The sequence below is a fragment of the Octopus sinensis genome, linkage group LG13 (assembly GCF_006345805.1).
Source record: "Octopus sinensis linkage group LG13, ASM634580v1, whole genome shotgun sequence".
NCBI classification, from domain to species: Eukaryota; Metazoa; Mollusca; class Cephalopoda; order Octopoda; family Octopodidae; genus Octopus; species Octopus sinensis.
This window is the reverse complement of record NC_043009.1, coordinates 45,975,723-45,990,087: the sequence shown is the minus strand read 5'-3', so window position 1 is coordinate 45,990,087 and position 14,365 is coordinate 45,975,723. Positions and strand designations below refer to the sequence as shown.

General features: G+C 36.3%; 1 protein-coding gene across 2 annotated transcripts in view; it reads right to left on the bottom strand.

Moving 5' to 3' along the window:
* LOC115218291 (glutamate receptor ionotropic, NMDA 3A-like) overlaps positions 1-14,365 on the bottom strand; it is an 810,188-nt gene that overhangs the window by 126,444 nt on the left and 669,379 nt on the right. The window lies entirely within an intron of this gene.

The following is a 14,365-nucleotide window of genomic DNA, read 5'->3' as shown; positions in this document are numbered from 1 at the left end:
GAGCTTTTGATGTAAACCAGTGGGATAGGAATATAAAACGAAGAAAGGGAAGGAACGAACGAACGAAACGAAAAATAACGAGAAAGGGTATTCGTTCAGAAGTAAAACGAAAAGGATGAGCATGAGGAGGTGCGGGAGCAGGAGACGGAAGGGGGAAGAGGGGAGGAGGAAAACGACGACAATGACGTCGAAGACGACAACGAAGTAGCTGATGATGATGACGAGGATGATGATGACGACGCTGGGGGTGGTAGTGGTGGCGGTGATGATGATGATGATGAGGAATGAGGAGGAGGGGAGGAGGATGATGATGTCGACGACGATCATCATGATAAAGATTGTGATGAGACTGATTGTGACAAAGGTGACAACAATGATAATGATGATCACACTATCACGTCGATCATGATGGTGATGATGATGATGATGATAATGATGGTGCTGAGGAGGAGAAGAATATAAAGAAAAAGATGTCGTGGGAAAGAGCAAGGGGAGGGAATAGAATGATAGTGACAATGAGAATGGTGGTGGTAATTTGAATGAGGTTAACGAACAATGCCGACATCGATTAAAACAGCAAAATTAGATAAAGCGATGTTATTTCCCAGAAGCAACAATAAAGAAAACGAAATTAGATTACAAGGGAAAAAAATTAAATTTTGAAACTATTTATCTATGTTACACACGTGATATGCACATATATACGAGTGTCTGTATAGGTGTTTGCACGTTTATTCATGTATGATCTAATACACACATTGTGTACACTCTCTCACACACACGCATATATATACAATGTTATGCATATAATAAAGCATCACGTGTACGGTGAGCAGCGAGAATCAAAACAATGAATTGCATATTCATTCTTAACACGTTCCGGAAGACTCGAACGCGAATTTGCTAATCGCTGTTTTGTGGAGAATTTATTCTCCAGTGACGAAACACAACAGTGATTAGCATATTTACATTCAAATCTGCCTGAGCGTATTAAGAATCAATATGCAATCCATCGTTTATACATACGTGTGTGTCTGTTTGTGTGTGAGAGAGAGAGAGAGTATAGGTTCATATATATATGTTTGTATATGTATGTTTGTATGTATGTTTGTATGTATGTGTATGTGTGGGTATGGCTGTGTGGTAAGAAGCTTGCTTCCCAACCATATGGTCCAAGGTTTAGTTCCATTGCATAACACCTTGGGCAGGTGTCTGCTACTATACCCTCGGGCCGACCAAATCCTTATGAATGGATTTGTTAGACGGAAACTGAAAGGAGCCCGTCGTATATATATATATATATATATATATATATATATATATATATATATATATATATCATACATGTGTGTGTGTGTTTGTGTCTGTGTTTGTTTCCCACCAGCTCTTGACAATCGGTGTCGGTGTGTTTACGTCCGCGTAGCTTAGCGGTTTGACAAAACACATTGATAGAATAAATCCAGCTTAAAAAGACTAATTACTGGGGTCGATTAGTTAGGCCGTGCCCCAGCATGGCCGCAGTCTAACGACTGAAACGAGTGAGAAGTAACAGATACGTCACTCGCTAGTGAATATGAATTGCTAAAGTGTACAATGTCTCCGCGAATTGTTTTAGTGACCTGAATAGTCCTAACGGTTACATAAACAATGTTTTGGTCTTTATAGGCACAGGAGTGGCTGTGTGGTAAGTAGCTTGCTAACCAACCACATGGTTCCGGGTTCAGTCCCACTGCGTGGCATTTTGGGCAAGTGTCTTCTGCTATAGCCCCGGGCCAACCAATGCCTTTTGAGTGGATTTGGTAGTCGGAAACTGAAAGGAGCCTGTCGTATATATGTATATATATATATGCATGCGTGTGTGTTTGTGTGTCTGTGTTTGTCCCCCTAGCATTGCTTGACAACCGATGCTGGTGTGTTTACGTCCCCGTTACTTAGCGGTTCGGCAAAAGATACCGATAGAATAAGTACTGGGCTTACAAAGAATAAGTCCCGGGGTCGATTTGCTCGACTATAGGCGGTACTCCAGCATGGCCGCAGTCAAATGACTGAAACAAGTAAAAAGATACCTTTCACCCAGTGCAGCATCGCGGATGCGGCACCTGAATGGAAAAAATTACTGAAGGGAAAAAGTTACTTTAGAATTTCTGAAGGAAAACATGTAAAATGAGATATTTTATGACTAAACGGAAAGGACAATGGAAGAAAGCTTTAATGAATGTGCGTGATTATTCGCTATTTTTCAGGAAATTTCAGGTTAATTATTTAAATTGTTGCTTTTTTTGTTATATCTGAGAATGAAAATAACCAGAACAAGTCTTAATATTGATTTCAAATTTTGGCACAAGGCCAGCAATTTCGGGGGTTGGGGTGGAGATAAGTCGATTATACCAATCACGATTTTCAACGGTATTTATTTTATCGAAATGATGAAAGTCAAATCAATCTCGGCCGCATTTGAACTCAGAACGTAAAATTCAAAAGAAACGCCGCTAAGCATCTTATACAGTGAGCTAACAATTCTTGCAGCTCGACACATGAATATCTGTTTCAAATTTTGGCCCAAACTCGGCAATTTCAAAGGGAGGGGGATAAACCGGTTGCCTAGACCTCAGTATTTAACTAGTTCTTATTTTGTCGACCGCGAAAGACAAAGTCGACCTGGGCGGAATTTAAACTCATAACTCGACAACTTAATGTGAAAAATGAAATAACGTAAAAGAAATTAGACAAAATAATTTAGTAAAATAAATTATCTACTTGAAAGGAAAGCCTTACAGCTTTTGACGCCAAGAAGTATGACTAGCTTGCGTGAGTGTTTCACTTTTTCTCTTTTACGCTCTTCATCTTCATTATATTAATTATTGCCATCGTTTTCCCTTCTCTCTTATCCAGTGATGTCTTCGTTCAGGATGTTGCTTACCTCTAGACCATCGTAATGTTGTGATTTGAGATATACGCACATACACACACGTAAGCATAACTGTATGTGTGTGTGTGTAAATATATATATATATATATATATATATATATATATTATATATATATATATATATATGTGTATATATATATGTATATATATATATGTAATATATATATGTATATATATACATATATATACATATATATATATATACACACATATATATATATATATATATATATATATATATATATATATGTATGTATGTATGTATATATGCATCTATGTGTGTGTGTGTGTGAATATACATTGAATATACATATATACATACATACACGCATGCATGCATCCATGCATACCTGCACACATACATACATACAATCATACATACACACACACGTATGTGTGTCTATATACATATATGTGTATGAATTTATGTGTATGGATGTATGCCTGCGTATTATAAATTTTTTTGCGGAATATCGTAGGCGATGGAGCTATATTTGTGTATGGAAAAATATTTAAGAATCTCAATAAAAACAACAAAATACAACCAATACGTGTCGTTGAAAAGACGGCTGTCAGTGATATGGGGATAGAATGTTGGGTTTGAATTATTGTCAATAAAATGCGACATTTATTGCCATCAATAAATTGCAAAGGTACAATTTAGGAGATTTCAAATGTGAAATGCATGCCTTAATACTCTGGATCAGTTTTTATCTAGAAATATTTCTTTCTATGCTCCAATACATGGAGTAACATTTCAACACCAAACCCTAGAATTAGCAAGAAAGACAGAAATGGAAGAAACGTGAATAAACTTCCACAAGGATATTTGTGGTGTATGATAAAGGAATTCAATGACTGATCGTGAAACTACATTTCCAGTGGTTATCCCAAATGTTGGCCAATATAAACTTTGACACTCCTGAAGTGTCAATGTTTATATTTTAATTGTAGTTAGTAGCATTGATTCCAACGAAAACAGATAACTTTCAATGATACAAACGATATGAATAAGTGGCACATCTAACTACCGTAAAGTGGGCGAATATTGTTTCTTCGCAACAATAAACAAAAAAAGTGGGGAAGAAGAGAACCTTTCTCTGAATGACAATGATAACGACGACGACAGCGGCGGCGAAGAGGCTGAAATGAATTTTACCGTTTTCTGAAGATCCCATCAGCGCCAAATCGAAAAAGTAACACAGCTTTCCATCAAATTCTTAAAGCATTTCTGCTCTCGAATTTATTAAGCATATAAATCAGAATTTACTGTACCTAACATACAGAGACACCGTTGCCGATATTTACGTCTTTGCGATATTAGATGGATCTTGGTCAGCGTTTTCGACCATGTGTGTTCAATTGGTCGTTCAACTAAAGTACCGGATTCATTGAATTATCGTTTAAGTGGCTGAGTATTCCATAAAACTGTTCATCTTTCATGTAACTTTCAAGCACAATCAACGTGACGCAATATGATTTGACTGGTTCCTTGAACCATAGTACAATCCACTGAAAGGTTTTTTTCAACATATTTTCCGTCAACCAAGTTTCACTTACGAAGTGTGGATCGAGCCAAAGCTATAGAAAATGGCACCTACCCAAGATGTCACGCAGTGGAATCGAAACCAGGATCTCATTATTGCATTGACCATTTCTTAACCATACGTCCATACAATGTCTACATCTGTGTTATTGTATGAACCGTCCTTCACTATTCTCTCAACGGTTTCAACGTTATCATGTATTTTTCTTTAATCTTTTACGTGTTTCAGTCATTAGACTGTGGCCATGCTGGGACACCGCATTGAAAATTTTTTAGTCGAATGTATTGGCCCCTAGTACTTATTTTTTTAAGCTTGCCTTTCTATCGATCTCCTTTGCCTAAATGCTAAGTTACTGGGACGTAAACATACCAACACCGGTTGTCAAGCGGTAGTGGTAGACAAACACACCCACACACATATACGAGAAGCTTCTTTCAGTTTACGCCTACCAAATCCACTCACAAGGCTTTGGTCGGCCCGAGGCTACAATAGTGGACACTTGTCTGAGGTGCTACGCAGTGGGACTAAACCCGGAACCATGTGGTTGGGAAGCAAGCTTCTTATTACATAGCCACGCCTGCGCATATATTATTGAATATCTATTTCCACTTGTAGCAGAGTTAGAACGTCAAGGTCATATTTGAAACATTCATGATCCCTTGTTTCAAACCTATAACTTTCTATGAGAGGAAAATAGGATGAGAAGGAGTATGTCCTAACACAGGTATTCCAATTAAGACATTTATTAATATTTTCAAATATATCTACAGTTACAATACTTCAACACATCGTCAGCTTTGTAGCCTGGAGTTAGAGGGGTCTCACATCATACAACCTCATTAGGGAAACCCCCACTTATGTTGACCAGCCCAAGGCCTGTGTCGAAGTGACATTCAACAAACCTCTCACCAATCACCTTTTGAACCAAAGCCATCTAGATGCTTTCTCAGCTGTTTCTACGTTCTTCATGGTTCTTCTGCTCATTTCTTTGATCCGCAGGGTCCCATGACATGCAAACCGACTACTCACATCCAGCTCAAGACAAACGTACGTACATATGCTGTTTATTTGTCAACATAGCACTGGTATGACATTGCTAAGAGCCGTATCTGACCCTACTTGCTGGGAAAAGACGTAACACCAATGTTACACGCATTCGTTCATAATCTGATATAAACGTGTGCAAACAGACGCATACACAAACACACATACAAGCACACTGAAACGCACACACATACACACACAACTACATATAGGAACTAGGGTTTCTATCACTCCTAGTGGTTTTATTACAACCTCATTCTCTATCTAACATATTCGTTTTGCCATGTATAGTAGTCAACTTCTGCCTAGTATTTACTTATAGTGAAGGTCTTTCATAGTATTGCTGTAGAAAAATCTGGCGCATAAAAGCTTGATATATATTCATGAACTGAAATGAAAGGCTCAGGAAAGTCCTGGAATAGTATTTGAAAGGAAAAAAAAAGAAGAAAACTATTTACATTCAAGATAAAAACAATAACCCCTAATCGATGCCATTTCGTATTCCAGGCTTTCATGTAATATATATTAGAGTTTGGAAATGAATATAAGTGTCATAAAGTAATTTTTAATCAAGTTAGTCAGCTCGACTTCAGTTTGGGATAATGTTTCATTGTTATTAATTTAAAACTAAATTACATATAAAAAATATACAATGGCAGCAAGAAAACATCACTAAAATGTTCACCTTTTGCACTTCATACAAGAATATATATTTCAGTATATCGGGTCGGCTAGATATGAGTCATTTTCTGTGAAAATTAACGCTATTCTGCATCATACATTCAAACATTTTCTAATTTGAATGCCGACAGTTCGTCACCAAACTGATTTCGTGACTTCGATTCAATGGATTTAGCATTCAATAGGAAGTAAAATGTTGTTGCAAGATAAATTATTCGGATGAAGTCGGTATGTGATCCTCAGACGTAGTTACTAAGTTGGATATATATTGGTAATCAATATTACCATCAATTAGAATCTATGGTGATTGATAATTCAAATAATTCGAATGGACACCAGAGAACGAAGGACACTCTTAATACTATTTGCTGGTTGCAGTAGATGAATCAATAAATCTCTCGATATGACCTTATTTTGGAGTAGTCTGGTTGGTTGTTAATAGCCTGTTGACTATGCTAAAGGAATTTGAAAACAAAAAAATCAAACAACAAAGTCATATATCAATAAGCATCAATGAATGAGAGATATTTAGCGGATTCTTTACAAGTGAGACTAACTGGTATTATTCAGTGTCAGTGAAAATATATATAAAGCTATTACTTTAACATTATGCGTTCACATCTTTATGAAAGTTATCGTCATTGCAGTTTTCTTTTCATTTCTCACAATCGTTTTTAAATAAGCTTTTCATCTCCGAGTAAAGGGAGCAAATTAATAGATTATGAAGCTAATATTTTTGAAGGAACTGTAATATTTATAGATAATAACATATAAAACAAATTAATGTTTTTTTCTAATTAATTATGTGGTGGTTTCACCTTGCGACAGGGAATTTAAGTGCGGGGTTTCTGTGGTTTCGGTATGTAAGCAGAATAGCAGTCTATTATGGTAAGAAACTATATTATCTGTTGTCTCAACATTGACTAAGAGGTCAGAAATAAATCTATATAATATGTTTTAATAGTAATAATGATCATTTCTAATTTAGTACAAGGCCACCAATTTAGGCTGGGGAGGTTTAGTTGATATTATCTGGTATTTTTTCTTTTTATCGATCTATAAAATATGTGATTTTCTTAGAAAAGTTTGGCTCCCAGATCTTGATCTCTTCTAGAGGAGGATTTGATCTCTATTCATTTGATCTATATGTCTTTTAATCTTTTTGTGGGTTCTTTCGTGTCCACTGTTCTCTGCAGTCTTTCACCCTTGTTCATGTCCCGTTTCCTCTCCCGTCGTTGCAAAACGACAGGATAGAAGCTATGGATATGAAAGGGAAGGAGGTCTCCGTTCATTGGTACTTGGGATTAAAGATCTGAAAATAACCACTTTTATTGCCTATTTTTGTTGTCGTTGTTGGTGGTGGTGGTGGTGGTGCTGCTGTTGCTGTTTCTGCAGTTAACTTCTGCTCTGAGTCGGCGTCACCCCGGCAGATATCCCTCCAGTTTCATATATTACCATACATATAACCACTAGTGTCTCTGCCACAATTCGCATGGATTTTCTTTCTGTACCCAAGACAGAACTCATTTCCGGAATAGATTTATGGACTTCAGAGCCTCATCAACACTTGTATATTCATACGGAATCGATCCGACAATACAGCATCCCTCATTACCCCAGCGCTTATCACTTACCCATACATCTCCACGAATACGACAAAGAATCATGGATCAGTTTTGTCGTTAATCCCCTTTTCGTAATTCATGTGTTATACGAGTAAAGGTGGAGGACTGAAAGGACGGCTTTTAGGATCTCAATCGTAAGTTCACGGGCTCGATTCTCGCATCGGACACTGTTTTGTATCTTTCAATAAGATACTTTCTTCCCAGTTATTCCAACAGGCTAGTACTGAAAGGGATCGGCGTACCATTCATGGAGTAGTATTGTACCCCAAATCGTTCCAACACAGTCTTGTACTCCAAATCGCTCCAAGCCTTGGCCTCAATGGATGTGGGCTCAAGACATCCCTTTTTGTTTTATATTCGACTGAAGTATACATGCATCCTTTGTGTTTTGCAGTTCTACCTCACAAGGAAAGCGTGTGTATGTGGTATTGCCGTTGTTGTTACTATCTGAATCATATTGTTTAAATTGTTAAAACTATAGTAATTTTCTGATATAAAATCACTGTATTCTGAATGAGATTTGTATGTCTTCTGTTAAATTAGTTCTCCCATTTCTATTTGCAGTCCTTAGAAATATGGTTTCTGTTCGACCAACATAAAAGGTACGTTCCTACATAGCCATAGTTTTAATTTTCAGTGATATGAAGAAATTTATACTTCTCAAATTGAATTCATTTTCCCAAACGGTGAAAATAATACAGATAGATGAATTCTTACCACGTTGTGCAGAAGCTCACTATATACATGTATCTTTTTCTTTTGCACATAGCAAAATTCGAGATGTTATGAACAAAGCAAAATATATCTGACTCATAGTATCATAGCAACAAAATAATAAGAACAACAACAATAATAATAGCTTCAAACTTTGGTTCCAATGCAGGATTTGGGAGATGGAGTTTTAGTTGATTACATCGGGCTCAGGGGCTTTTTTTAATCAACTAATTAGGAAAAGTGAAGTTGACTTCAGTGGAATTTGAGCCCAGAACATATATTTCTTTATTGCCGACAGTGGGCTAAACATAGAGGTGACAAACAAGGACAAAGAGATTAAGTCGATTGCATCGACCCCAGTGCGTAACTGGTACTTATTTTATCGACCGCGAAAGGATGAAAGGCATAGTCGACCTCGGCGGGATTTGAACTTCGGTCGTAGCGGCAGACGAAATACCGCTAAGCATTTCGCCCGGTGTGCTAACGCTTCTGCCAGCTCGCCGCCCAAAACATAAAGAGCCAGAGGTAATACCTATTTCTTTACTACCCACAAGGGGCTAAATACAAAGGGCACAAACAAGGACAGACAAACAGATTAAGTCGATTACATCGACCCCAGTGCGTAACTGGTACTTAATTTATCGACCCCGAAAGGAACTCAGAATGCGAAGATGGACGAAGTGTCGCTAAGCATTTTGCTCGGCATGATAACGATTCTGCCAGCTCACCGGCTTAAACCAAGGCTGGCAATTTCAGAAGAAAGAGGAAGTCAGTTACATCGATCCCAGCTCTAAACTGGTACTTAATTTATCGACTCACGAAAAGATGAAAAGCAAAGTTGGCGTCGGCGGCATTTGAACTCAGAACGAAAAGACGGACGAAGTGCCGCTAAGCATTTTGGCCGGCGTGCTATCGATTCTACTCAGTTTACCAAATAACAATAATATTGATTCTTCTTATACAGGCACAAGATTAGACAGAGATATTGTTTTCTTATATATGCCGCACATTTTGGCATGGCGTACAGTCGATTAAAACGACACTGCTATTTACTTATTATCGATCTTCGAGGAATAATGGTCAGTGTTTATACAACGGAATGAGAATCTATTTCCTACATAGCTACAAAGTCTCGTGAATCATATATTCTTCAGTCTATAGAGAGACACTTTCGCTTATGCAGCTATACACCTCTATTTCTTGTGATTAAAAATGTAATTTACGTACAGATACGAAATATACCTCATTACATTCATTATGATGATATTAAAAGAAAAAGCAAATTGAATTTCATATTGGAACTGAATGAAAAATCTTTGCTATTCTAATTTAATGAAACACAGCGAAAGACTGAAAAATAATCTACTTGAGAATACAAAATGCTGACCTTAATAACATCATTAATATATTGATTTACTACAAAGGATTGTGAGAATGTATGTGTGTGCGCGCGTGCATGTATATATGGTATTATATAGGTAAGATCCCCCACAAAATGAAACTTATTCCATAAAGAAGTGCAAGAGGGGACAAGCGTAAAAAACCTCAGAAGAGTGACAAAATACATTTGAAAACATGGAAAATATATCATACAAGATAAAATACGTAATATACATCCATATACATGTATGCATATATATATATATATATACATATATACATATATATATATATATATAGATATATATATATATATATATATATACACACATATATACATATATATATATATATATATACATATATATATATATATATAATATATATATATATATATATATATATATATATATATTATATATATATATATATATATGGTTGTCAAGTGCTGGTTGGTGACAAAATCACAAAGATACACACAGGCTCAAACTCTTACCTACACACACACGCACACACATACACACACACACACACAAACACCCACACACACATATACACATATACATACATACATACATACATACATTTCAGTTTCTTTCATTCAAACCACCAATTCCATCCACAAGGCTTTGCTTCTCCCGAGACCATAGCAGAAGACACTTGTCCAAGATGCATCGCAGTGGGACTGAAGTTGAAACCATGTAATTGGGAAGCAATCATCTTATTATGGCTGCCCTATCGTTATCGAGTATGGCCATTGCACGAAGCTTAACTGTTACTGGTGCTGTGATCGAATGTGACTTTTTAGCCCAGCTAAAGATCTACAATGTCTTGTACAAAATTGGCAACTAAAACTTTTACTGGTAATAGCCGGCTGTAGTTGTAACTGGGCTTCATGTACCTTTGCATGTCGTTTAAGTCTTCCTGCCGAATTACACTCTCTTCCACATGCCCGATAGATATGATTAGTATGGTGTGTTACACTACCACCAGAGGCCAGGTTGTCACTCATCTGCCTCGTTTTATGACTACGAAGATGACTCATGAGTCCAGCTTTACTGAGGCAGGGTCTTGCACAGACATTGCATGTCAGAATCAAAGGAAGACCCTTCCCTTCTGGATGCCCTTCCTGACATCCCTCCTTACTTTCTCATGTGCAACTCGAGATTTCTCAAAAGTATAAATGTATATGTATATATTCACCGTCTTATAGCAAGTAGCAAAGCAAGAGAAAGAAGCGTTCAAATAAGACAAGATTTCGAATCACGGTTAGAGCTATTTCAGTTAAATAATTTCTCTAACAAGTAAGCCGTAAACACGATAACATCCTTTTATCACATATGCATATACATTTATACGCACACACACACACACACACATATACACACACATTCAATGTATGAATGTATTATTTGGTATTGTTGAGTAACGCGAAGAAAACAAAGCATTACTGATCGGGAAAATCTTTACATTTAAGTAAAGCAACATTTCTTTGTAATATTGATTTGATTGGAACTTCAAGTTTTGCACGTTTGGGCTTGAAGAGAGGAAGAAAGAAAAACAGTGTGTGTATGTCTCTCTGTGTGTGTGTATGTGTGTGTGGTATTTGTGTATGTGCGTGCATGCTTGAGTGTGTGTGCGTGTGTATGTGTGTGTATGTGTGCCGCCTGAGCGTGCCTGCGTGCCAGAAAGATTGAAAGACAGAGAGAGAGAGAGAGAGAGAGAGAGCAAGAGAAAGCTTATATCGGATCTTTTCAGTTTGAACGGCAGTTTTTAACATAATTTCTAGGTAACTAAAAAATTTTAAACTTCGTATACTGGTAGAATGTGTTTATGAAACATCTTTTTCTCTTGGCTTTATTGAGAAAATTCTATAGTTTGTAAGATATTTGTTGTTTTTTCTTCAATTTCTGCAATTTCAACCAATCAGTGACGTCTATTGAATTAAAAAGCATCTGTGCCGTATGAATATGTCCCTCCTTTAAGAAACAGATTGGGGTTTATTTACATTTGTGAAGAAAAAAAGATACCCTTCCCCTCACCCCTAACCCTAACCCTAACCCTAATAAAGATTGAAATGCAATAGATCGATACTAGGGTCATAATTATAGGTGACAATTTCATATGACACCGCTAGAAAAAACTGCCGTTCAAACCGAAAGGATCCGAGAAAGCTTATATTTATATGAGTACGATAAAATGACAGGAAGCCGTTAAAAAAATTCGAAATAAAGTCGCCTAACTTTGTGATCTGTTACTCTATATCTTCTCTATGGTGCTTACCACAGAACCACTGTTCACATTGGTCTCACATTGGCTAATAATATTGCTTTATAAATGCGTGTGATAAAAGGATGTTATCGTGTTTACGGCGTACTTAACGTCGTTAGAGAAATTATTTAACTGAAATAGCTCTAACCGTGATTCGAAATCTTGTCTTATTTGAACGCTTCTTCCTCGTGCTTTGCTACTTGCTATAAGACGGTGAATATATTTGAAGAGACACAGCTGATAAATAGTTGTGTAGAAAATATCAAAAGAATTTTCGCTGTTTATAGTTACTATTTTTGGTTTAGTTTAAAGTGCTTTTCAATAGCCAATTTAATGAGGTATTGTAAATATGTGGCTAGCTTTTGTTGAAAGGATTTATTAAAAGACTGCTGTCTGTGCTCTGACCTTTTACATCACCAGAGTCGAGGCAATTTGTTATTCAACGGTGTTGGTAAGCTGGTTCGTATTTATAGAACAAAATCCATCATGAGACCAATTTTCAATAGAGGAATTCTACCAGGAATGTTATGTATTGATATTTTTTCTGCATCGCACTGCGCTTTTATAGCATTACCATCTTGTCAAGCGAATCGTTTCTAACCAGTAATGGTTAGACACGGGACATCATATGAAGGAGATAGAGTATCTTTCATGCAGAGCATATCTCAGAAAATATAAAACTAATGGTAAAAGGTATAACCCTTTTAAACTAACTTATTGATATTTCATCATACGTTTGTATTTCTTTTCTACATTCTTGATTTCGTCGTTAAAATGCCTTTAAGTGTATATAAAGTAAACTCATCTTTCCCTTAATCAGTACAGATTTTTTTGTTTCATTTGTGCATTAGTTTAACCGATCTGTGTATATTGTATGTGTTGCTGCATGGAAGATATTTTTGGAGTAGAAGACAAACTGAATTATTGAAGATAGAGTTTACTTGGAATATCTGTCCGTAACTTTCAAAGCATTAGATTTAAAGATATGAAGATACGAATATTTTCTGTGCTCTATAGAACAAACTTTTAAGAGAGAGAGAGAGAGAGCTAGAGAGAGGCGGGGGAGACAGGCAGACAGACAGACACACACACACACACACACACACAAAATATGACTTGGAAGCAACTGTTTATTTTCTATATCTAAAATCAGCTGCTACTAAATAATAAATACGCATCGATTAAGAAACTGAACCATAAAGTTTAGGGGTTAATAATTTAGATTACACTAAAATGCATTTCTAACAAGGCAGCTTTACTAGGTTTCGGATAAAATATATTAAGATATAAAAGATTTGTTTTGGTTCAATTGTAATTTTTCTAAGTTTCTTTGATTCTGCATGAATGTCTTATAACATGAACTTCTAATATCTTTCAATCATCTTCGATACACAGATTGTAAATCCATTAGTATGTTTCGGAGTGGCTCTTTCGACCGTGTTAAGCTTAGCATTCACAAATGAAAACATTAATATTTTGGTAGTTTACTGAATTAAAATACAGGTGCAGAGATAACATGATGAATGGAATCAGGCAAGCATTAGCTTAGAGCTCTATGGCAAAAAAATTTCGATCTTCTTTAAAATGAAATCCACTTATGAGGTAAATTTGAGTTTTAAAAATGCACCGTACGTCTTATAGTATTTTCTATATGTCTTATATAGGTCTTATTATATTTTAAAATTAAATACTAAATATCTGAATTATTATATTCTTTTATTCTTTTACTTGTTTCAGTCATTAGAGTGCGGTCATGTTGAAGCACCTCTTTCAATTTTTAACCGAATGAATCGACACCAGTATTTATATATTTTTAAGTCTGGTGCTTATTCTATCGATATCTTTGCCGAACCACTGGTTGACGGCGACGCAGACACACCAGCACCGGTTGTCAAGCGGTGTTGTGGGGACAAACAGAGATAAAGACACACAGATACATATATATATATATATATTATATATATATATATATATATATATATATGCGACGGGCTTCTTTCAGTTTCCGTCTATCAAATCTACTCACAAGGCTTTAGTCGGCGTGAGGCTATAGTAAAAGACACCTGCCCAAAGTCCCACGCTGTGAAACTGAATCCGGAAACATGTGATTGGTAAGCAAGCTACTTGCCACACAGCCACATCTAGTCAAGGCTGTAATGTTTTTAAAAATATTT